The sequence below is a fragment of the Anolis carolinensis genome, chromosome 3 (genome assembly GCF_035594765.1).
Source record: "Anolis carolinensis isolate JA03-04 chromosome 3, rAnoCar3.1.pri, whole genome shotgun sequence".
Classification (NCBI taxonomy): domain Eukaryota; kingdom Metazoa; phylum Chordata; class Lepidosauria; order Squamata; family Dactyloidae; genus Anolis; species Anolis carolinensis.
In genome coordinates, this window is record NC_085843.1 from 224,747,048 (window position 1) to 224,774,387 (window position 27,340).

General features: G+C 39.8%; 1 long non-coding RNA gene across 1 annotated transcript; it reads left to right on the forward strand.

Moving 5' to 3' along the window:
- The first annotated feature begins 203 nt into the window (after window positions 1–203).
- On the forward strand, window positions 204–26,720 carry LOC103278243 (uncharacterized). The gene is made up of 3 exons (XR_505905.3): window positions 204–416; window positions 7,534–7,585; window positions 25,942–26,720. It is a non-coding gene; the product is annotated as an uncharacterized LOC103278243 (long non-coding RNA).
- The last annotated feature ends 620 nt before the right edge of the window (window positions 26,721–27,340 follow it).

Sequence of the window (27,340 nt, forward strand, 5' to 3'; positions counted from 1 at the left end):
CTTGATTAGAGATCCTATGGAGGTCATCCATCTATCCCTCACAGGAAATCAGAGTCCTTCAGTGTCTATAACACTCAAGCAGATAGATCATTTTAATCTTCTCTGTGTGTGTTTCTTTAAAAAACTGGGGTTGTGTGTTTTGTTTCAGGGTCTGGAGAAATTAAAGCACTGGTATCATTCCAGTCCTCCAAAACACTTCTGCTTCATCCATCCAAAGCTAAATTCAAGTTTAAATCCTTTCTTCTCCTATTAACTGTCTTTAGAAAAGTGGCAATAACAAATGGGAGAACATCTCACTCTAGGCTAATGGAAGTCTGGTGCCTCATTCATATGCTTTCTCAGTAGACACACAGCCAAGGCAAGTTTTTAAAAAAAATACTTTGAGGAGCAGGAACATGTCTGCAGTGGAATGAATGGTAAGAAGATAATAAATTTCCCTGAACAACTTCCTTCCTTCATTGAAAATCAAGCAAAGCTTTGTTCAATTACTTAGTTTTTGTTGATGTTGTTAAGAAAATTGTCCATGGATAATTTGCTCATTCACGGCTCTCTTTTTTTTCCCCTTATATTACTTCTCTGGTCTTTTGTGTCTGTTTTAAAGATGGTGTTGCTGGTCAGAATAACTTGTAATAAATTACTTTTGTCCTAAGCATTTCCAGTCTTGCACTGCTAATCATGTATTGACTTGCTCCTCAAGCATTGAGCTGGATAGTGCTTCCATTACACTTGGCTCTAGCACACCAAATCTTGAGGTGGCTTTTAGCCAGTTCTCACCTCGTTTTCCTACAATGTCTCTCTCAAGATACAATTACTAAAGTTTCTGGAAATAATTGGAGAAAAACATAAGAGGGATGAAACTCAAGAAATTATGTGGCAATTCTTTCCCTTTAAGGATGCAATCATCTACACATTTACCTGGAAGTAAGTGCTGCATATGGAGAGCTTCAATGTGTTGTAGTATTTTCATTGTTCAACTATGAAGCTGGAGACCAGGATCTGAATCCCCACTCAACTATGGAAATCTGTGGGGTAGCATTTGGGAAGTCACACAATCCTAGCCTCAAAGAAAAGCAAAGGCAATCTCTCTCTGAATTTTTTTGCCAAGAAAATTTCTTGATAGGTTTGCCTTCAGGTCTCCATAAACCAGAAGTGACTTGAAGACTCATAGCAAAAGGTGCCATCAAGCACAAGCATAGAATCACAGAGTTTGAAGAGACCTCATGGGCAATCCAGTCCAACCCCCTGTCAAGAAGCAGGAAAATTGCATTCAAAGCACCCCCAACAGATGTCCATCCAGTCTCTGCTTAAAAGCTTCCAAAGAAGGAGCCTCCATCACACTCCGGGGCAGAGAGTTACAGGGCTGAACAGAACTGAGAAAGTTCTTCTTAATGTTCAGGTGGAATCTCCTTTCCTGTACTTTGAAGCCTTTGTTCTGCGTCCTAGTCTTCTGGGCAGCAGTAAACAAGCTTGCTCCCTCCTCCCTATGACTTCCCCTCACATATTTATAAATGGCCATCATGTCTCCTCTCAGCCTTCTCTTTTGCAGGCAGGCCCGTAGCCAGGATTTTGCTTCGGGGGGTGCTGGGATTTTGCTTCGGGGGGGGGGGGGCTGAGTCTGGGTGAGGAAGGATCTACCCTAGCAAACCTTTTGTATCATTACCCCAATACCCCCATGCATATGGGATATATTGAGCATGGTGATCAAATCATGATATGAATAAACACAACAGTTTAAATAATAAATGTAAGGTCTTCTCGCGGACCACTCTGAGAATTTTGGGGGGGGGGGCTGAAGCCCCTCAAGCCCTCCCCCCCACCGGCTACATGCCTGTCTGCAGGCTAAACATGCCCAGCTCTTTCAGCCACTCCTCATAGGGCTTGTTCTCCAGACTCTTAATCATTTTAGTCGCCCTCCTCAGCTTGTCAATATCTCCCTTCAATTACAGTGCCCAGAATTGGACACAGTATTCCAGATGTGGTCTGACCAAGGCAGAATGAGCCTTACTTTTAGATACACAAAGACAGGGCTACATTGTTGCAAAGGTGCAAAGAAGACATGTCAGCAAATGTACTTCTGCCACTTCTGCACCTTTCAAAATGCTTCTGAATTGTACAGGACTCCTTCATCTTGTTATTTGAGATGTCATGACCTGCTATTTCACTGGCAGGTGTGGTCTCTTCATTTCCCATCATTACTTCTCATTTAGAACATCCTTGTTCTTTTAAACCACCTGCATTTAATGGCTGGCAGAATTCCAATAAGCATGTGGCATAATCCAGGCAGTACCTTGGGGCTGAATAGAATCTAAAGCTATCAATATGATTACTGTTATATCTCATTATCTCTTTTCTAAATCAGTTACAGTCCTTGTCTTCGAAATGCCTGTCCTCTAGGCAACCAAATCGCTTTCCTCTATAAATCTCACCTTAACTACATTTGGTCCGGAAGCCTTCCTTTCCTGCCCTCTCTAGAAATGATTTCTGTTCTGAAGCAGTTAAGATAGGTATCCAAAATATCTGGTTAAGATAACTGAATTGGCTGGTGATGACCTTTTTAAAATGGGATGGTAAAGGGCACAGTGTGTGCAGAATTCCATTATCACTCATAGAACAAGGAAAGCCTTTATGTTGCCACTTTAAGACTCCACGGTCGAATGTCTCCTTGATCCTATGGTACTGTAGCATTATGACTTCATTCAAAGAGGAAAGCTGTGCTTCAAAGAACTATGAAACTATTTCCAAGAGCTCAAAAGATCTTTAGACATGTTCTTTTCAATTAGGTCACTACAGACCTAATCCAGCAATGGCCAGAATTCACTAAGATAATGTCGAATTATGAATGTGTGATGGATTCATATAAACCCTATGTAGTCACTGTTTTAGGGAACAACTCTGTGTATGTGTGTATTGCCTGTTGATTTATAGCAATCCTCTGAATTTCATAGGATTTTATTAGGCAAGGAATACCCAGAGGTGGTTGTGGCAGTTCACAATTTGTTACCTTTATAATTGTAGTGTGCTGCTTAAATCTATAGGCTTGTACTATAGGCTTGGTCCCTCTTCATCATTGCAAAATAAATAAAGATAACTTCATTATTTTTAATTGGATACTTCCCAGCTGTGGGCCCTTCTGTCACTCCCAACATTGTATGGTAAAAGCTAATGAAAGAATGTACTTAAGTTTTACACAGATGCCTCAATATCAGGACCTGTACAAGTAACTTTTTGTACTATTATATCAAGAATCCCATACCAGCATGGCCAATAAGCATTTGACTCTGCAGGTTAATTTTATTCACTGCCTTTTAGTTTGGATTCTTTATGTTTTTGGTTTTTAATTAGTGTTGTAACTATGTTTCAACTGTTCATTTATTTCAGTGGTATCCAACCTGTGGTCCATGGACCATTAGTGGTCCCCAAGAAGTAAAATATGGTCCACAGCCTCACTGTTACTACACCGTTACAATGAGAGCAACTGGTCTTGCAAAACCCTTTTTATAGTGGTGAGGCAATGGGGATAATGGGTGGGGAGAGGCTGACTATCCACAAAAGGCCTGACAATAAGTCTCCTGACTGCTGCTTCTCCTCCTCCCTCCCTCCCTCCCCCTGAGCGGAGCCGTTCCATGTGGCGCCTGGAAATAGGGGCACCTTGCTGTCTTCATTTTTAGGACTGTTCCTGGCGTTATTTGGGGTGCTGATTCAGAAAATTGCATTGAATAGACCACATCAGCTCTAGATTATTAAATATGATTTTCTGTGAGCGAGCAGATGACTACTGAATGGCATATGTTCTGTATCAGAAAACAGAGCTGATGTGGTTTATTCAATACAATTTTCTGAATCTGTTATATGGGAATAGTTTCCTAAATTGAGCAGGAAGAATAGGAAGTGGGAAATTTTAAAAGCTCCTTAAAATGTATAATGTACCAAAATACATGGTGTGTTTGAAGAATTCTTTTCCAAGTTCTTCATCTCTCTTATGTTGAGCACAAGCCTTATTTTGTTTCTCATACAAATGTATGTGCGCTTACACACACACATGCACACAAAAATAAACCACAGTGAGATTTCAAGTTTGTCACTATGCGAGCTTTTCCTCAAGTTTGTTCCTCTTTTGTGCTACCATTCAGTAATGGAAGCACAGATTGCTAAGTGGGTAGTGTTCTCTGCAGCTCACAAACTCTACTGTTGCACATACACATGTCAGAGCTGCTTCAAGGCATAATAATAGACCCACTGCTCAGTTTGTGGAATGCCTTCATAAAATAAAAGTCTACATCAGCAAATGACCAAAGAAGCCACCTCGGATGTAACCCAGAGGCTAAAAAATTGCCTCCATAAAATATAGCCTCTAGAACAGTGGTTCTCAACTTGGGATCCCCATATGTTTTTGACCTACAACTCCCAGAAATCCCAGCCAGTTTACCAGCTGTTAGGATTTCTGGGAGTTGAAGGCCCCCATCTGGGAACCCCAGGTTGAGAACCACTGCTCTAGAATATTGATCTAGCACAGTGGTTCTCAACATGTGAATCCCCAGATGTTTTGGCCTTCAACTCCCAGAAACGCTAACAGCTGGTAAACTGACTGGGGTTTCTGGAAGTTGTGGGCCAAAAACCCACAGGTTGAGAAGCTGATGAGCTGTTGCTGATGACTCTTTGTCAATTTCAACAACAAAACAAAACTTTCAATAGTAGCATCCTTAAATCTTAAGGCTTGTTTCACATTCCATTCCATGCAAAATGGACCAAATCCAACAAGTTCCCTGAAGACAAGTGTTGTTGATCAGTGCCATATACATATATTGTCGAACTGTCATATATAATTCTGCTTAAAACTGGCTTCATAAATGTGTATTCTATACATATGTATTTTTACAGGCAAATACGGATAGATAGATAGATAGATAGATAGATAGATAGATAGATAGATAGATACACACACACACACACACACACACACACACACATACACCAGTAGAATCCTATTAATGGCACACAAAAGTGTACCTTTTTTAAAAAATTATTTTTTATACTTGCATCAACTACATTCAATATAAATAGTATACAAAATAATGTGCATTTTACAAACACTTAGACCTACCACCTAGGCCTGAACAAGTATCATTTCCTTTGTCTTAAATATATAAATAATCAAGTAAAGAAATGTCATATCCAGAATTCATTAAATACACATTAGAGAGTAACAAGAGAAAACAATACAACTTTGTTAGACAGGACAAAAGTATACCTTAAGCTTATCTCCATATATGTGTTGGGGGGGGGGGGTTGGTCAATGGGGAGGCTTGTATTATTTTCTCTGTCTGCAGTGACCAAAATCCTCCCTGGATCTACCATAGCTCATTGCCACCATTTTGTGTCTAGTGGAGAATAGCTGGGATTGTAGAAATATCTGGCTATGTCTCTGCAGCTAGATTGGAAATTATTACATCAGCTGACAAAATCGCAGCAGACCTCAGAGAGGACACAGTCAAACACTTCAATGATTTTGACACACCAACACACAATATTGATGGGGGGCTTCAGTTCCTCTGTGGGAAGTCTGATGGATGGTAAATAGTGTAATTCTAGATGCAGAACTACTATATTGTATCGAGTCATCCAAAACTGTGGCCCAGTTTTGGTAACTTTGCAAATAGGTAAAAGGAAAAGGGACCCCAGTGGTGTAGTGTGTTAAAGCGCTGAGCTGCTGAGCTTGCGGACCAAAAGGTTGCAGGTTTGAATCCGGGAAGCGGAATGAGCGCCCACTGTTAGCCCCAGCTTCTGCCAACCTAGCAGTTCAAAAAACATGCAAATCTGAGTAGAGGTACAGCTCTGGTGGGAAGGTAACGACGCTCCATGTAGTCATGCCGGCCACATGACCTTGGAGGTGTCTGCAGACAACGGCGGCTCTTTGGCTTAGAAATGGAGATGAGCACCAACCCCCAGAGTCAGACACAACTGGACTTAACGTCCTATGTGGATTTGTATAGCGTATCTTAATTATAGCATGGATTAGGCCAAGAGTACAGACAGTGCACAAGGAGAACATAAGGAATGGACAGATAAATGGTGAGTTCAGCATAGACATATAGAGAAGTGCTATTTTTGTGAGATGATACCAATATACACATATTTATTTATTGCTGCAGATTTCCATGGTTCCAAATGTAACAAGTCTCATAACTTTCAGTGTCCCTTATTAAGGATTGCAGTTTGGATTCATGTGCAGATTAGTTTCATTTGCAGTTTGGACTCAGAGCCAACAGCAACAAAACAAAAGAATAACTTTCTTTTTAAAACTTGCCTGTGCAAAAAAAAAATGCATAGGGGTGAGGATGGATGGGGTAAATATAGCATTGTGAGTTAAAGTTTAACTTCTATTAATAATACCTTTATTGGGTCTATCCAGTCCATGCCTTTTGGTGTATAGGATATTAATTGCTGTTTTTCAGTGCTGATCCAGAATTCAATGGTCTTGGTTGTTCTCTGTCCCAGGAACATTTTGCCGGAGTTTGTGGGAAGTGAAATTGTTTGTAAAATTCCATACGTTCAATCCTCCTCCTTCTGCCATTCTATCCTTCGTATCCATCATCCACCCTTGTGCAATTGCATTTTCTGTGACTTTTGTGCCAATCGAGCAGAAAACAAAAAACACATTGACTCCTTTTCAATTGTAATTCCTCATATTTTCAGCCCTCTTATCCCTTGATCGCACCCCTGGCATGAGAAGAAATGTAGCCTATTTTGTCGAGTGGCAGAAAAAAACTGAAGAGGGAAAGAACGTGCCAAGCATCCATTTCGCAGTCACTTCTGCTATGCTGGCAAGCTGACATATCAGGAGCTTTGGGATGATGGCACTCTCTTCTCCTCTTCTACCTTCCTTTAGCATTACAGTTTTAATTAAGCCCTTTATCACATTGCTCATATTTCAGAATTGTGTATTCCCTTACTGAATATTTAACACAACATTCTTATGAACTTCTTCTCACTGATTTTGATTATAGTCTTACTCCCATCAAAGTATGTATATATGTATAATCTTAGTTATTTGACTAAAGCGTCTATCTTTATAAAATGACAGAGAGCCTATTCAAGATCCACTACATGTCACTTGATATTACCAAGGTTCGTGGAGAAGATTAATGTTTATTTCCAGCCTCAGGATCTATGGCTTCATTCATTTTATTTTTATAGACAGTCCCCGAGTTTGGCTTAATTTCTTTATGTACAATCCTGTTGTTGCTGAAAGTGTCACAAACATGAATGTAGTTTTTTATTATTTCCACTTGAAGATGAAAATCACTATAAAGAGCTCTCTCACACACACGCCTTAGAAGCACACCTTGTAATAAACCAGCTATTTTGTCCCTGGTGCTTTTAGCTTCCCACTAGATCCTTGGCTACCTTGTTCAATTTATCAGTTGTTCCAAACATGAAATATGTTAACCAGATGGCCATCGTCTGCAGACTATTTATTTTATTGATAATTATGCTTAAACTAACACAGTATTTATTTACTTATCTGATATGTAGCTGGAAGAACCTCTGCATCTGGGATGAAAGGGGCAAGTTGCTATCCATCAAGGTAAGTAACCTGAGACATTATATGTTCCCAGCACACCTGTATCTCGCTGGGAGCATTATTATGATTATTTTGTGATAATAAAGAATCACAATAATACCTTCCAGAATGTTTTTGAGTGTTGAACTAGGGCTCGGGAGACCAGGATGCAAATTCCAATTCAACTATGTAAACATTCTAGGTGACCTTGGACAAGTCACACTCTCAGTCTTAGGATGGTTCTACACTGCAGCTCCAAACCAGTATGAAAAAACAGCAGGGAACCAGGAAATGTAGAGCCACCAGATCACGTAAGTCTTTTTTGGAGATAATTTCTGGGAGCAAGGAGGACAACCATCCCACCTCCCTGGGCTGTCTAAACTTGGTGAGCACACAATGGCCGTGGGGCAACAATTCAAGATCCTGCATAGGGATCCTGGATAGCTGTTCCCAGTTCCCCAAAACACTGAAAGATTTGAATTCTGAAGCAGGACCTTTAAACTGGTGTGCAGCCGCATTGTATGGATTTACGCAGACTAATGTGACTCTACACTGCATTATTTGGCAGTGTAGAAGCATACTGAGAAGAAGACAATGGTAAATCTCCCCCGAATAAATTTTGCCAAGAAACCCCTGTGATAGGGTACCCATGGATAGGAATTGATCTGAAGGCACAAAATAACAGTAACTATAAAGCCTTTTGAATGCAACCCAATACTCTATGGTGTACTGTAGGTTTCATTTAGACATTACGTTTCTAAACAAATCTCTAATAGTTACAATTTTCTCTCGAAGAGTTGAAAGTTGTTGTTGTTGTAAGCCTTCAAGTCAACTTTATGACAACTCAAAAGTTATTTTCTTATCAAGTTTTTTTAGAAAGGTTATTGCCCTCCTCTGAGACTGTGAGAGTGTGATTTCCCTAAAAGTCTGCTAATGGTTTTTATGGCTAAATTGAGATTTGAACCCTGGTCTCCAGAGTCATAGTCTAATGCTCAACCAGCTAGATCATGCTGTATGTCAAAGAATTTGTACTAATTCCAAAAGAAACCCTGACGAACTGCACAAAACACACTAATGATTAGTCCAAGAATTCTCTCTAACGATTGTGAACATTCTGTGGCAGAGAGCAAGCCTGAGCTTCAATAATATAAGTACTCGAGACCCTTACAAATGTTTTTCCGTGAACACTAGTCATTAATTACGTTTCTGGAACATTATTTATTAGAACCAATTTTTGCAGGAGTAACCCAAAGATTCAAAAGCCATTTATTACTGTTACATCTGAAAAGTCTTAAAAGAAACGATCTGCTCTCCTGGTTAAATAAATAATAAATAAAACTTTATTTATATCCCGCCACCATCTCCCCACGGGGACTCGGGGCGGCTTACATGGGGCATTGGCCCAAACAACATAAGAACAAAATATAAGCAACACAATAAATCACAATATAAAAAGATAAAACAATAATACAATATATCAATATAAACAACAATACAAGATAAAAATTTCATTTAAAACACATAAATGGTAAGACCGTAATAATATGGTTCTCAACCATAACTAAATTAGTTACTTTATCATCATGAGACATGGCATATGAACCATGAGATATTGCTCCTCAGCCATCTGAAATGAAACCATACACCAATATACTTATAAATGTAACTAAAACATTGTAGTAGTATAAGCTAGAAGAGAAGATGATAAATAAATAATGTATCTGCTTCTTAGCTATTGAGAAAAGGAATTATTAAAAAGCTCATTTGTAATCAGTTCTGAGATCTGCTACAAAGGACTTCATCCCATGGCCTTGTGACTTGAAGGTTGGGTTGCTGACCTGAAGGCTGCCAGGTTCAAATCCCACCCGGGGAGAGCGTGGATGAGTTCCCTCTATCAGCTCCAGCTCCATGCGGGGACATGAGAGAAACCTCCCACAAGGATGGTAAAACATCAAAACATCCGGGCGTCCCCTGGGCAATGTCCTTGCAGATGGCCAATTCTCTCACTCCAGAAGCAACTCCGGTTGCTCCTGACACACACACAAAAAATCCCATGGGATAAATAAAGCACTTGGGATTCCTGTTGTTCCCTTAAGATTCACAAGGCCCCATTTTAATATTAAGTGGTTGATTTTCCTATCTCAACACATGGTTTCCCTATTTCCGCTTGCTTTTCTAATTATCCATTTACTTCCCCATCATATGGGAGACCATTTTCTCCTCCCACTGTCTCCTCCCCCATTTTTTGGATATTACATTTTCTCTTTATAAGTATAGATAGTGCTCAATTCAAAAGGTAAGTCCATTTAATTTATGTTTAAAAAGAGATATAAATTACCGTTCCTTCCTCCTCGGTCCCAAAATAGTAATGGTGGAAGAAAGGAATCAATACTGCCCATCTCGGCACCTTCCTCTATAATGATATCATCATTATGTTTACAAGTACATAAAGGGGAATTCCCATCACATGGTAAATTGGATGTTTTTACACATCTCTACATGGGGAATTGAAAAATAAGTCAATTGCCATTCAACATAGGAAGCACAGGGGGGAATATACACTTTAGAAATGGCAAATTACCTGAACCCACTGTACAAGCTTGCATCATGTGATAGACTCCATCGGTTGTCATTTCCTAAATGTGTAGAAACACTGGTTTTATTGCATATGACGAAGTCCAAATAAATAGAATTTAAGTTTTAATGTAATGTGATTTAGCATGGAAGGTAGAAATATCTGTCTTACATTAAATAAGTATGTTGTTCAAGATGGAAGCATCATGATATAGAACAGTATGGAGAGCCAAATTATCTTTCTTTCCTTTGTCTGTAAAGCTGCTGCTGACAATAGTTTGTATCTTGCAGTCTGAAAGGAAGACATATGATCATATGCAGACAGCAAGCATAAATCCTATTATGTCAACAATATATAATTAAAAGGAATTAGTCTTAATGGGAACAAATTGTGTTATGAACAAAGACAAGTTTTATTTGTGTAATATAAGTATCATGATAGGAGCTAAAGAACAGAACAATGCACATTATTAGGAGTTTTGTACTACTTAGTAAAGCTCAAAGAATAAAACTAATGACTCAGTAAGTTTTCTTTAAAGAGCTTTAGCTCCATCTGAATCTTATATTTTAGACTCATCAGTCCACACTATTTTACCAAACAGCTGACTGATGGAAATACTTAAAGCCTAAATTCAGTTGTTAATCCCAACCCAATCAAAACAATGGCATCAATGAACTTATCATTAAGGATCTCATCACATTAAGTGCCTATACATGGTTGATAGTGGAGGGATTCACCAAGCATTGAGACAAATCCATGGGGCAGAGGGGGAAATCCGTCACCGCACATCACCCACAGTGACGCCTTCCCCATCACACGGGGGAAAACGTCACTGTCTGGCTTACCCCCATGCTGACCCCGTTGCTGGCAACATGAATTCGGGAAGCCTCCCATGTTCTCCTTGCTCCATCATAAGACACTTCCAGCATAGTTCGGAAATGGAGCCCCACAGGAAGTAGCTGTGCATCGTTTGATAGGATCCAGTGGGCTTTGTCCCCAAACTCTGCTGGAAGTGTCCTAAGACGGGTAAGAAAGCCCGTGTGATGAAGTAGTTAGTGTTAATTTTTCAACTTCCCATTTATTCAGTTAGATGATTTAGTTCAGACAAACAATGGAAGTGAAATCCTCTGAAGACGCCAGCCACAGATGTAAGAGAAATGTCAGGAGAAAATGCTGCTAGAACACGGCCATACAGTTTGGAAACCACACAACACCCCAGTGATTCTGGCTATGAAAGCCATTGAACATAAATTGGAGTCACTTTGAAAGTTAGAAATATAGGAAGTTGCCTTATACAAAGCCAAATAATGGACCATTGGTCTATCACAGGTGTGTGTGTGTGTGTGTGACTAAGTTAGCCCTTCTAAAAGGTGAACTGCTTCTCTTAGAGCCTTCTGGTAGAGGTAATTAAATATTTCTGTTTAACTAGAAAAGGATAAACCAAATGCTCCATATTCATGAATTGCATTCATGTTAATTATGTTCATACCTAGCTTGGCCTTCTCATTAACAAGTTTTAGACTGTCTGGAGGATCAATAAAGGCTGTTTCGTCAGTGTAAAAAATGTAAAAGTGTTGTGAGCTATAGGGAACAAGGCACCATCAACTCCATGAAATACTGTGATGTTTTTCCAGCAACTTATGTCATAAGAAATTATTAAATTGTGACATCTGGTGCAGCAGCATTCTGATTATTTAATGAAGCATTAGATCAGATTTGCTTACTACTTATATTTATGTTTTATCCAGCATCCCTGAAGCAAACTCATCTTGTCACCATTTGGACTATGGTTGAAACCTTTTCTTAATTAGAGAGAAAATAGATGATATATCATTATCATCATGTATAAATTATACAGCAGGCTAGGGACTTTATCATACCAACACACTGTGCTGTAACAGTCACATTAGTATAGATAATAGATGTATACTAAATATGTTCGATATTGCACCTCTTCAGTAGTGCAATTGTACTAGTTCATAAATCCATGGTGCCACAATCAGTCTTTCATACACCTTCGCAACCCCATTTCCCTGCACCATTCTCTTCCTAATGTGCCCTACAGTCCATTTATTGTTGTTATTGCACACTTTTAGAATTTTAGAAAAGATATAAATAAAAGAAATCCAAAGCAATGACCTGGAGAGTATCAAGGGTAGAGTTGGGAGAGGAGCATCCAGCCCACCCATCGGGCATTCCGACACAGAAATGGAAGGAACCCATCACATTATGGTAGGTAGTGAGAACATAGTGGGAGGGAGAGCTATTGACAAGTTTTAGCCACCGATAGATAGAGATAAGAGAATCATGCAACAGAAGCAAATCAGTCATGGAATACATACAGTGTTATGTGACAGGGACCATCACCAAAGTTGATGGTATAGCTGCAATTCTAGTTTGTCCGCCTCATGTGATAAAGCTCCAAAACCACATTTTCAGGTCCTTATTTACAGATGAAATAAAAAACCAAATAAAATGTTTCCAATAGTTGTGCCCAACTAAATCCATGTAGGTAGATGCCAGGAGCCTTGGGCACATGCCTTCTATCTAGTATCCAAAATACACAAACCAGTAAAATACCTAGAGGCCCATTATATTATGAATCAGCTCCATCACTATCTAGTATCCAAAATACACAAACCAGTAAATATCTAGAGGCCCATTATCTTAGGAACTGGCACCATTACTATATGAATATATGGATTCATTTTTCAGACCATATGCACTCAGTGCTCCAAGTTACATGAGAGATACAATTTTTTGAGGAAAAATTCAAAGTGTCCAAAGCCTTCATCTTAGCCAACATAGAGGGATTTTCCATTAACATCCCACACAAAGACAGGTTAGAAGCCATTGCTTCTGACAGAACAACTGAACACCCAATCACCAACCGGTGTGTACTCATTCATTATCACTTCACGTTTGTTAATAATATCCATCTTAAGATTAGTGGCACTGCTGTGGGCACTCATGTGGAACCACAGGAGGAAAACATATTCATGGATGTTCTAGGTCATCCATGGACTCTTTTTTCAAACCATATGCACTCAATGCTCCATGAGAGATACAATTTCCTTCAGAATTTCCAACAAAGGTTCAACAAAAGTCCAACAAAAGTTCACCCTAACATCAACGTGAGTCTAGAACACTCTGCACTGTGGTCTCACTTTTTTACACCTCTGTACAACTAAACAATGTACATATACACACCATGTTATATCAATATTCCATGATTGCTACACACCCAAAACAAACCACCAAAACAATTGTCTAGAATCAAGCCCTTTGATGAAAACGGCATCTACCGGTATTTGGATCCATGAGAGAGAAACTACATTCATGAATTCATGAGCATTTTTAAAATTATAAACACCATGTAATGGTTTCTGCGAAAATGACCATATAAAGCTTTGAATGTGTTTAATATGCCATTTAACTAAACACGTTAAATCAGATAACATTCAGATTATTTCTGGAAAACCCACATCACTCGTACTCTTGATGCAAGAGAACAAATGGCAAAAAAAAACCTGACATTAAAAATAGCAATACACTAAACCAGTGACAGAATACATTATTCTTCAAGGATACTATAGAGATGTCTGTTATGGAACAAAGCCATTACAAAGGAAGGCTGGAAAGAAAGATAGATGAATTGGGGTATTATCACAAATGAGGTCTATCCTCAAAGCCTTAAACAGGGACAATAACTTCTAGTGTATCACACACATGTAATTATTTCCATTAAAGCTATGTACGCATAAATATCCTTCTCCATGAAAATTCATTATCTGTTTATTTTCTTCCTTTTGTCCCCAGTATATCTTCATGTACTTTAAAGACAAAGTTATTTATGTACCGTTCATGTGGTTCACATTCTTGCACTTGTATAAGTATGTGTCTACTAAGGCTACTCTTCACCCTCTCCTTCTGAATAAGTATACTGTAGTCCACATTATGCTGAATTAACTGGTATCAAAGATTCCTTCTTTTTATTCAGAAACAGACTAACAAGGTTATTTCTCTGAAGATTCCACAATGATTTGGAATGAGAGATTTGCATTGCAGTACTTATCTATATAGTAGCTGAAACACTTTTAAGAGGAACGTAAACAAGTTATCCTTTCACGCTGTCTTCTCTGCCAATTTCAGTATACATAACAGCAGTAGACCCAATGCAACACTGTTCTGGTTGGAAAGTAGCTGTGAAGTATGCCAAGAGCAATATCACAACTTCCAATTAGTGCGATGCCAACACAACTTCTAGTGTCTATGGACAATGTTGGATGCAGTCCTATGTAGATTCATAAATATGAGTCATGAAGCCCAAAATCACCAGTTGTTAGGACTGAAAAATGAATGTAGTGCTTTCACCCTCTTAATTGGATTTGAAAAAAAGTAGAAGCAAAACCACAATTTCCAATTACAAAGTTCAAAAGATCTGTAGAATGCTATATTAGAATGACAAGCTGTCCATTGAAACCATATCTTGGATGTTTTTGGTAGTCCCAAATAGAGTTAAATTAATGGGATTAAATTAAGTGTGGGCTCAACATTGCTCATTTTGGGTTATACAAACAGCAAATGAACATTCTGACCAAAGGAAGAAGGTGGACATTGAGTCATCATCCATGAAAGTTGGATTTTCATTACCAGTTTACAAATATCAGAACGTACATAAGATTACTTTTGCAACTATAGTTGCCCAGGTCTCTCAAACAAGATGGCCACTGTCCATGCTGGCTGGAAGGTTTAAGGAGTTGTAGTCCAAAACGTAATTTTGTAAAGCTCTGGCAAATATTTTGCAACACTTTCAAAAACACAACTCTAATTCTATGATTGTGTAGCAAGCTATCAGTATTATTTTATTCTACTTCAAAATAAAATATAGCATGCCTCTAAATTACATTCGTGAGGACCAATTGTGAAATAATGCTATTGTCCAATTTTTAAATTATATAGTCATTTAAAGCAGCTACCATGGGAAATGGAAAGCTGACCTAGATAGGCTTTTGGAGTAAAGCTGGATCTTATATTTCTGTAACATTACTCAATGTTTCTTCGTATTTCCCAATGCTATTCTTTTTCAGTAGCTTTCTGGCCATAACTTTCCTTCCTACAGCTCTAAAGAATAGCCACAGTTGCTCAAACGGCCTTTTCCTTTTGTGCAGGCTCAGCTGCCTCCATGTCAATTATAGGTGCCCATGGGAAGAGCACTTGCTCCTTAGCTCACTTTCTCGCTGCCTAGAGTTTTTCCTTTCTCCTGAGGCTCATTTTAGTTATACAGTGCCATGTTGAGAAAACTGCTTGACAACTCAGAAATCATTAGGTCAGGAAAGTCGGGGAAGGGAGCCCCTTTGCACAAAACGTATATTTCACACATATCAGCATTTCTCAACCTGTAGGCTGAAGACCATTCACTAGACTAATCCTTTTGCATTTGCATTTGGTCCCCTGAGTTACTGCAGATCCACTGCCTCTCACAGAAAAGAGGGATGAAAGAAACTGGGAGTGCAAAAGTTACAAGTTCACCGTGGAAGGCAAGTGAGATGGGCAAAATTACTCTGAGAAGCTTTTAGAAAATGGGGGAAAACAACATGAAATAAAAAGTCCTCTGGATCTGAAAATCCTATCTTAAATGATGAGGCTTACCTCCAGACCAGAGCAATCTTTGTACCTAACATGAGGACAACAAAACCATGGTACTCATTAGTGTAAGTAAATTCTCAGCTCTCTCAAAGAAGCCTTGAGGGGAGAAAGTCTGAGAATCCTGATACACATCATTTCCATTTTCAAACAGTGAACTAAGACTTCTTTTCATAATAATGACATATAATTACTCAAAAAGCATGCATAATCTATTACATTGGCATTACTGAATGACACTGTTATCTTTATCTGAAATATTTTAGAGGGGCCATCTAAAAAGGGTGAAAGAGAAAAAGTGTGACAAAGGATAGAATTAGTATTGGTTTAACTGTGATAAATGATAACAAGAGAGAAGAGCATTAATGAAAGTCTCCCAAATATAGTTTTCTTTTAAGTGTGGTCCCTATAAATAACAATTATCGACCAACTGAAGAAATAATGACACTAGACACAAGATATAGGATAAAAGAAAGACAATTTTATTAATTGTCACCTATTTTTAAAAAAATTAGTTATAAGTAAAATGTAACCTTGGTGTGGGAGCAGTAGGTTTCACCGAGTAGGTTTCACAAACTTCCCCGAGTCAAAATACCATAGGCTCAGAAAGGAACCCAGGAAAACTTCAAGTTGCTCCTAAGACAGCTATGAAACTTGAAGGCTGATCACACGGTGTCTATCCTCAAATCACATGTCCCCTGGAGAGAGCAAAAACACAGAGACCAGCCCCAAAGACAGTACTTTCCCCACCTCCTGATTGCATGATACTCAGGAACAATTACAGATTTTCATTCTTCATCAGATACATGCCCAGAGGTGCTTACCAAATTCACACCTCCCTCCAATACCTCCCAATGAGGTCATATTTAGCCAATTGTCAAGTTCTCCATGACAATGTAGGGCAGACAACTGTAATAAAGGAGAGGAAATCCCACCTAGGCCTGAAGTAACCAGAAGATTTATACTGAAATGATGCAGGATGGTGGGTTTACAAATTACAAAGAGGGAAAGAGGGAGGCGGAACTATCCTGCATATCAGGACACTCCTGCTAGTGCGCTGATTCACCTCCTCTCAATTCACTAAGAGGATTCTGTATCATATTAGCTGCTGCATAGATTTGTATGTGTAAAGTTTTGCAACATAGATCACAATATTGTCAGGTATTTCTAAGACCTTAGCAAAGGGCTGGAAAGTTTCTCCATGCAGAAATCCTGCCAGGATCCAAGCACCCTTCTGTGCAGTGTAGGAGTTGTACTGCAGAAACAACACAGACACTAAACACAGTTGTTATTTCCAAATGCAGGAAGGCTTTATCTTCAAAAGTTACAGAAAATATTTACAGCTATACAAAATATACACTTTCTCTATCTCTATATACCTCATATGGATCACCATCATCTGTCCATCATCACCATCATCTAGCCACTTGCTTAGTTATGGTGTCACAGCATTTTACCATGTGACTAGGCCTGAGTGACTCAGCCATTTACCATTTTAATATGCCAGGTAATTTTGCAAATCTTGACAATAAGTTGTGACGGCGCTAGTGGCGCCATCTATATGTTGGAACTATAAGTTTCAAGATTTGAATTGTTGTATCATGCCTGATTTTGCCCTTACCCTGTAAATGTAGTTGGATTGGTTATTTATATCTGTCAATCAATGTTGTTTGTACCTGTTATATTGCTCACTCAGCAAAACTGTTTGGCTCCACCTCTTCCTGGAGTAGGACTGTGTTTCCTCCTTTTCATTCCATCAGCAAGTTCTCTATCGGATGGACGTGAAAGAGAGGCTTGGCTCAAAAAGCCCTTCAAAAGTTACCTCTCAGCACCAATTCTGAGGTTCTTACCCTTGGGACTCACACTTCATGTTCAGGGCCAACCTGAACAACGTTGAGGAGTCTCAAGCGCCTTCACATCAGTCCTTTGGCAACAGAGGAAGACTCTTGTCTTCAGATATAGGTCATTGGACTGAGGCTGAGTTTGCTCCGGCATTCACAGCCAGAGAAAGAGGGATCTGGACAAGCTTCATGGACTTAAACAATCAAAGACTGTAATGTATATTTTCTTTTACCCCCTTTGTGAAGAATAAACCCAGTTTTTGAGTTAACTACAGTGTTTTGGTCCTTGGGAGTTCCAGTTTCCCTAAAGGAGGGCAAGAAGCAATCCCCTGGGGAAAGATGTCACGTCCATGCCTCTTTCACTAAGAGTTTACAGCCCCAGGCGCGACGGCACATAAGTTGTGACCACTTATTTTAATTTGGGGAATACGTTTTGCAGGAAAAAAGCATTTTGACTCCTTCTTTCCAGTAATAATTTGGCATAGGGAATTTATTCCATGTTGCTAATTTCCCAAGTGTACCCAATATGAGAGGGGAGATTTGCTTATATGTCTTTGTTGTTGTTGTTGTTGTTGTTGTTGTTGTTGTTGTTGTTGTTGTTGTTGTATGCCTTCAAATTGTTTCCAACCTATGGCTATCTTAACATGAACTATCACAGTGTTTTGTGGGCTGAGTGCATGTAACTTGCCCAGGGTCACCCAATGGATTTTCATGGCCATACAGGGATTCAAATTCTGGTCTCTATTGTCATAGTCCAATACTCAAACTAATTTGTCACACTGGCTCTCAGATAGAATAGATTAGACTAGACAGATAGATGCGGTTTAAGTATTGGATTATGATTCTCTATACAGTGGGGGGGGGGGGGGGTATTTAGTCAGATACCAATTGTACAAGTTCTCCCACTTAAAAAGATGAGAGAAGCCTGTAATTGACATCATAGGTAGACATCAATTATGAGAGACAACATGAGAAAACACATCCAGAAAATCACACTGATTTTTCACGAATTTATTTGCAAATTATGGTGGAAAATAAGTATCTGGTCCATAACCAAAGTTAATCTCAATACTTTGTTATATATCCTTTATTGGCAATGACAGAGGTCAAACATTTTCTGTAAGTCCTCACAAGGTTGGCACACACTGTTGCTGGTATGTTGGCCCATTCCTCCATGCAGATCTTCTGAAGAGCAGTGATGTTTTGGGGCTGTCACTGGGCAACATGGGCTTTCAACTCCCTCCAAAGGTTTTCTATAGGGTTGAGGTCTAGAGACTGGCTAGGCCACTCCAGGACCTTGAAATGCTTCTTACAAAGCCACTCCATTGCCCTGGTGTTGTGCCTGGGGTCATTGTCATGCTGAAAGACCCAGCCACGTTTCATTTTCTGTGACCTTGCTGATGGAGGGAGGTTTGCACTCCAAATCTCACGATACATGGCCCCATTCATTCTTTCATGTATATGGATCAGTCACCCTGGTCTCTTTGCAGAGAAACAGCCCCAAAGCATGATGTTGCCACCCCCATGCTTCACAGTGCTCTTTGGATGCAACTCAGCATTCTTTCTCCTCCAAACACGACGAGTTGTGTTTCTGCCAAACAGTTCTACTTTGCTTTCATCTGACCATATGACATTCTCCCAATTTTCTTCTGAATCATCCAAATGCTCTCTATCAAACTTCAGTCGGCGCCAGACATATACTGGCTTAAGCAGGGGGACACACCTGGCTCTGCGGGATCTGGGTCCCTGGCGGCATAGTAGTGTGTTACTGATGGTAGCCTTTATTACGTTGGTCCCAGCTCTCTGCAGGTCATTCACTAAGTCCCCCCATATGGTTCTGGGATTTTTGCTCACCATTCTTGTGATCATTTTGACCCCATGGGGTGAGATCTTGCGTGGAGCCCCAGATCGAGGGAGATTATCAGTGGTCTTGTATCTCTTCCATTTTCTAATTATTGCTCCCACAGTGGATTTCTTCAAACCAAGCTGCTTGCCTATTGCAGATTCAGTCTTCCCAGTCTGGTACAGGGCTACCATTTTGTTTCTGGTGTCCTTCGACAGCTCTTTGGTCATCACCATAGTGGAGTTTGGAGTGTGACTGCTTGAGGTTGTGGACAGGTGTCTTTCATACTGATAACAAATAGGTGCCATTACTACAGGTAATGAGTGGAGGACAGAGGAGCCTCTTAAAGAAGAAGTCACAGGTCTGTGAGACCCAGAAATCTTGCTTGTTTGTAGGTGACCAAATACTTATTTTCCACCATAATTTGCAAATAAATTCATGAAAAATCAGACAATGTGAATTTCTGGATGTGTTTTCTCATGTTGTCTCTCATAGTTGAGATCTACCTATGATGTCAATTACAGGACTCTCTCATCTTTTTAAATGGGAGAACTTGTACAATTGGTATCTGACTAAATATCCCCCCCCCCCCCACTGTATATCCTAATGTGTGTGAGGAATAGAAGATGGGTAGATGGAATAGAAAAAGATACCCGGATATACATCCCAATGCAGTAGAGAGCTCCTAATTTGTTTCTGCAAAATCCTGGGGAAATAATAACCCCACAGTATAAGGTAAAAGGTTACATATTGATGCCCTAGATATTTATATACTCATTTAGAAAATGAAATATGTATTAATACAAAGTTGTCTGAAGGAGAAAAAAAAAACATCTTGCAACCAGAACACTTTCCAGCTCCGAAATCCATATATATCATGCAATATTCTGACAGTCTGTTGCTTTCATTTCAACACAGTACACAGTGATCCCCCTCCTCCCTAGTCAAGTTACTTCTTTTTCAAAGTGGCATTAGGAAGGAACAAGCAGTACTTAAAAACTGTATCCAGATACCTGTTTATGCAGATTAACTGATGGCCTCAAAATAAAACTAGCAGGAAGAAAGGGCTAAGGTGGCCAAGCAGAATTGGCTCAACAGGAGAAGGAATTATCTTCATGGAGGTCTACCAGCTCTCAGCTTTCCCGTGCCTCTGAAGGTTACTCCAGACAGGGCCCAAAATGCGGGCTCTGTCGGACTTTACTTGGATGCATCCAAACAATGCCTCCAGTAAAAGAGAATTAATTCAGGGTTTACCTGCTTTGTCCTGAACTAATTGGCTACCCCATTAGACCTAGACCTTCCTGAAAGACCCAGGTCTAATTGAGTATAAGGCCTGTGGGGACCTCATCTCGGTTCTTCAGCTCCATGAGCCTGGAGAACAAAGAAGGGCACCCAACCCCGTCCCCAACCCCCCCAACCCCTTAAATTAAAGAAAGCTTACCAGGTTGCCATGCTGCTCTTCTGGCAGGCCTCATAGCACATAGAAATGATGTGCCAGGAGGTGGGGGTGAGGAGGAAAATCGCTCCCCCACCTCCTGGCACATCATTTCTATGCACCAGGAGGCCTGCTGGAGGAGCGGCATGGCAACCCGGTAAGTTTTCTTTTATTTTAAGACCTTTTTTGGGGGGAGGGGGTGAGCTCCTGCACTCCTGATGGTTACCTGGAGGGCATGGAATCACACACACACACTGGAAAAGCCTGCATTTTTGGGGAGGACGTAGGGACTCAAACCCATCGTGAAGCAGGTTTCTTAAACCTGTTACTGCATGGGTTTAAGTCCTGTTTGGAAGTGCCCTGAGACAAAACAATGTGCTCTTATTTATGGTCATCAAAATGCCATTAAGGCCAAAGAGATGGCTCTTTTTGTCTTGTGAGTCTTTTTCACAGACAATCAATTTAATACATATGGCAAAGAGCAATGTCCCAGTTTGCTATGCTTGTTTGCAAGAGATTATACATGCTCAATTACCTGGCACAGTTCAATGGGCAAAGCTCTTCTACTGAAATATTAGCCCTAAATTAAGCTGAGAAATGTTGTCATGCATCAGCCCAATATGCATAAAGCAGGGTGGGGGAATCTCTAAGAATCGTGCTGCCATACCCTGGCTTGAACTGGTTGGCTGTATCCTGTCCCTTTCCTAATCTCTACAATGCCAGATTGAAATGTTTGTCTACTGAGACTGTGTCTTATTACAGCCATAAAATGAACCCTTCCCTGCTGTTTCTGTCCTTTAAAGGACTGAGTTGAGTTCTTGAATAAGCATTCTTGGGTCAGCTTCAACCCAAATGTGCAAAATGTTCATGAACTGGGCAAAGATCACAAGATTTGTATTTGACTCCACAAATGCTAAAAAATGTACAAATTCATATGCCTAAATCTGATTGCCACTCAATTACTAGTATACCCACTGGACTCAAATGCAGAATGATGGATTAACTTTATATAAATCCTGTGGACTCGCTGGGATTAGCAATTAAATTCAAGGCATGGGATTCAGGAGACACTTTGTTCACATGAAGCAACAAGAACATAAAAACTTTTGGACAAGGAAAAGATGGAAAACAAAAAGACCACTTCTCATTGCATAAGGATTAATCTTCAAAATTTATTTTGGATATTTCACATTATGCTTTGGTTTCATGTAATTTCTCCCCTAATTTTCCAGAGATGTTTTAGAAACATCTACAGCGGTATTTTTCCCGTTACAAATGTCTGAAAGCTATTTTAACACACTAGAAAACCAGAACAGTGATCAATTAATGGTGTCTACAACAAACTCCACTTTTTAAAAGCACTAAAAATTTTAAGATTGGTTTGTGCGGCTTCTTGAGCACAGGGCTCTATAATATTGAATGCTTTTTCTTTCTTCCATTAGTCAATGGCAGGTGGAATTACTTAGCAAACAGCACTGATAGATTGGCAATTCTCTCTTCTGTTCAGGGACATCATGCAGGCACAGTTGCACAGCTGCCTAAAACCCGTGTCAAAATGCAGATGTTCAAATAATTGCTTTATGCATATTCCTTATAACATGTGAAGAGGGAATCTATTCACATATGTTCCCTTTGGTGAAACGTGCAATTTGCAGCTGCCAGTAATTTTTCAGGGATCTCACTTCCAGCTGAGAATCTCCACTCAATATGACAAACTTATAGATTACCTAAGTAATCACATGTGGGGTCAGAGCTTTTGAAATCTTCACTATCAGGTGCGTCAAATCTTAGTGTGCATCTTCACTGTAGAATTAATACTGTTTGGCACTATTTTAATTCTCATGGTTCAAGGCTATAAATTCCTGAGATCTGTAATTTAGTGAGGTACAGAAGACTAAAGTTCTTATGAAACTACCACTCCCATATTATTTATTGTATCAGAAGTGAACCGAGAGTACAATTGTAATGCATTTAATAACACAAAGTTAAAAACTTGGCATTATACTAAATGTCCTTTGACTAGGAGCTGGCCACTTGGAGTGCCTCTGGAGTTGTTATAAGCAGCTCCTCCATTGTGCATGTGGCAGGGCTCAGACTGCATTGAAATAAGTGGTCTGTGGTTTGTCTTCTCCACTCCCATGATTCCATAGCATTGAGGCATAACAGCTCAATGATATTAAAGTGCAATAATCCTGCATTATAAACACAGCCCTCAATTGTACACATATATACACCTACTCGGATAGAATGCTCACTGAACTTCATAGGTCTTACTTTAGAGTCCTTGCTCTTTTCAATTTCAGGGTTTTAGTTTTTTGCATTAAAAATTTCTCACATACTGATTTTGATCAATGGTGTTAATTATTGTTTTATCCTCTTTCGTTATTTCTGTGTAAGCCTCCCTGGGCAGATATTGGAGCACGCACATTTCTTCTGGAGCTGGCAAACCCCAAAGGCAGTCCACAAGTTTCCTTCCTAAACAAATAATGTCACCAATAAATAAAACCAACTTCACATAGTTTAAGCAGTAAAGTGGCAGAGTTGTGTACACACAATTCACTTTTAGGATATACAGTAGAGTCTCACTTATCCAAGCCTCACTTATCCAAGCTTCTGGATTATCCAAGCCATTTTTGTAGTCAATGTTTTCAATATATTGTGATATTTTGGTGCTCAATTCGGAAGTACAGTAATTAGAACATTACATTACTGCGTATTGAACTACATTTTCTGTCAAATTTGTTATATAACATGATGTTTTGGTGCTTAATTTGTAAAATCATAACCTAATTTGATGTTTAATAGGCTTTTCCTTAATCCCTCCTTATTATCCAAGATATTCGCTTATCCAAGCTTCTGCCGGCCCGTTTAGCTTGGATAAGTGAGACTCTACTGTAACTGTGTGGAGTGACTGGTTCAGATTTCTACCAGCATGATCATGATTCTATATGTCACAGAAAGTAGCTATTAAACATTCTGGAGTTATTTCCACATAGTTTATAATGCACTGGATTGTTCGTGCCTGAGCTTGCATCACACTTGTGATTACTTATGTTACTGTGTTCGGCCAATTCTCTCACTCCAGAAGCAACTCCGGTTGCTCCTGACACGAAAAAAAAACAACAAAAAACTGTGTTCCACATTCTTCTTTTTTTCCTTTTTTTTTTGTTCTGTAAACAATGTGAAACACAACATCAAAGTTTAGGATGCTGTTTTTGCACAGCTTCATGTTGTTCTGACTTGTGAAGATTCCAGGGCAAACCTGCCACGATATTTCCTTCTCCATAGTTGTTCAAAGGGAATTTGCCTCTCCCTTTGTCTTCCTCTGAGAAGCAAAAAATGTGACTTGCAGGCTTTCCATGCAGGGGTTCAACTAATTCCTGAATTTTGGAATATTACTTGACAAGATTAACTCCTTGCACTATCCATTCTAAGCTCTCACCAAATATTCATTACTGTTAACATTATTTCTTAAACTACACTGGACAATGTGATATTTGCAATGTATTATTTCCAAGCTCTGCCTAACATCATTTTCACCTAATACTTAAGTTCATCAACGTTTCAAGAATTAATGTTCATGTCTTGTTGTCAGGACTTGCTGTCTTCCATTATGCAAGGAGATAAAGCTTTCTGAGATGATAGAAGCCAAAGGGCAGTGGTGCAATTCTCCCCCAGTTACTCCTGAGCCTCATGGTCTTATCTGTCTGGGAAGACAGAATATTATACGAACATTTATATGGTCTCCATACCATCACAAAGGAACCTTTGTATGGTCCTGCACATCATGAAGTAACCTCAAGCGCTCAGCCTGCAGGGTGAATTGCCAGTCCAGTCAGTTTCTGTGTATTGAAGAGGAAGGTACCATTTTTACAGGGTAGGAAATGTGTTAAGCTGCCCTACTTCTAAAAAGAGTAGTTGGCATAGAGTGGGGGGAAAGGAGCACTTAATGTTGCCACTCACTATTAAGTATTTTAATAGTTCACATTTTACAGAATCATAAAGTTGGAAGAGACAACAAAGAGCACAGCAGTGAAACCCCCCACCATGCAGGAAAATACAATAAGGCACTCCCGACAGATGGCCACCCAGCCTCTGCTTAAAAACCTTCAAAGAAGGAGACGCCACCACACTCCTAAGCAGCATATTCCATTGCTGAACTTCTCTTACTATTAGGAAGTTCTTCCTAATGCATAGGTGGGATTTCTTTTCCTGAAATTTGAATACATTGCTCCATGACGTACCCACCAGAGCAGCAGAAAACAAACTTGTTCCCTCCTCAATGTGACATCCCTTCAAATATTATTTATTTATGTATTTATTTATTTATCTTATTTCTATCTCAAAGAAATTACCTTATTTCTACCCCAGGCTTTTCTCTACCCTGAAGGGGACTCAAGGCGGCTTACATATGGCAACCATTAGATGCCTTAAAATACATACAGAGACTTAAAATCAATTAAATTTAAAATTAATACATATTAAACATCTAAGGCATTACATTCAATATTAAAATAACATCATCCAAAAATCATAGTCCAAGGCTGTTCCGTCATTAGTTACTCATAATTCCAAGTCTATTATTGGACACTGTACAGAGTCCAGTGACTCTGATGTTAAAGCAAAAGTGGATCCATTTTGGGTGTTATTATGAACTTAATTCAAGGTGCTTTACTGTCTCTCCAAAACAGCTTCTGCACCTTGGGAAGCTCCTTCAAAGTTCAGGATACAACCCAGAGCAGATTCACTACCTCGCTGACAGTGGGATTCCCATTTACTTCCAATTGAGTCATTTGAGATCTGGCTGAAGGGAATATACAAAATAAAGCAAATGTTTCTACGGTTTCTCAGTAATTCAATCTGGTTAGTGCTAGTTATGTGCACTAGTAATTCTGATTTTTTTAGATACTGGAATTTAAACATGGCTATTATGTCCCCTCTCAGCCTTAATTTCTCCAAGCTAAACATACCATAAGCTGCTATTCACAGAGCTTGGCTTCTAGATTTTTTACCATTTTGGTTACTCCTCTCTGGACACAGGGTTGAGAAGTCTGCTGTAGCTGCTGGAGAAGAGGCCTGAACATCTCCAATCAGCTCTTCTGTTGCTGGCTTTGGGACTCCTTGTGAGCAGACTGCAGCCCCAGGCCCTTTAAAGTTGGGTGTGACTCAGGACTTCCAAGGGGGAGTGTAGCTATAAAGCTGAGTCCATAAGGCCTGGGTGGACTTCAATTTTAATCTGTTACATGTATTTGTAGAATATTATCTCTGGGTGGATACTGGTCACTCTGGGACTGTTACAACAGCTGGTGTTGAGAAGGACTAGGTAGCAGTGAGAGGGCTACCAAGAACTATCTAGTTGACTACAAAGCAGTCCCCTGGAGCTGCTTTTAGGGGGCTGCTGGACTAATTGGATGTCTATCCCTACCCAACGGTCAAGAAATGGTTGCACTTTGTCCTCTGCCCCAAAGCACTTTACAGCTATGCTATGGTACTTTAGTTCAATTTGGCCCCTCCAAAAACCTGGTGGTTCATTTTATTTTATTTCATTTTATTTTTATTCACTTTATGTTTTTAATGGGCTTTTATGGTTAATGTAATTTACTGTTTGCATAATGTCGATTTTACTGTGTTTTATTCATTGTAATATGTTTTTAATTGTTGTACTTGTTTACTGTTTTCGGGCCTCTGTCCCATGTTAGCAGCCCCGAGTCCCTGCAAGGGGATGGTGGGGGGATAGAAAAATAAAGTTACTTACTTACTTACTAATTGGCCTGATTGACTGGGAATACACCCATTGACTGTGTGTTAAGTGTTGTTATATTAATTGTTATGGTTGAGCCTTATGGCTCTGATACTGGGAGACGTGGTCGTAAGACTCCTCGGGAGTCAGATACTCTCGAGGAGCGAGAAAGGAAGCGGCTGCGGGATATCTTTGCAGAACCATCTGACGAGGATTCCTTTGAGGGTTTTACTGAGAGAATGGAGGAAGAGATGGTTGGCTCAGAGGAGGATGACATGGAATGGACTCGTGTGAGGGAGGATTTGGGTGCCACTGGCAATGATAGTATGGAAGGCGATTGGGGACCTTCAGGATTAGACCCGTGGACAAGCTGGAGGGATGGGACGGGATCCACAGCTGGGGATGCTGTGGGGCGTAGTCAAAGGTGTTTCAGTTCTGATGAGGAAAGTGATGAGGAAACGCCTGGAATTAGGGTAACAGCTGATAGTGATGAGGAGCTGTAAACTGGCATAAAATGGGGTTTGGAAGCAATGGCTAATTGCGTTGGGCAAGGTAATCTGGACGAACGCTTGGGCTCTGTGTGGGAAATTCCTGAAGACGGGTGTGATTCGTTTGCTGACTACGTAAGTTACCAAGGACACTGGGCATAGACGGCGGGAGGAACTGTGTGGGCTTTTGTTGTGCAACCTGTGCTTAATC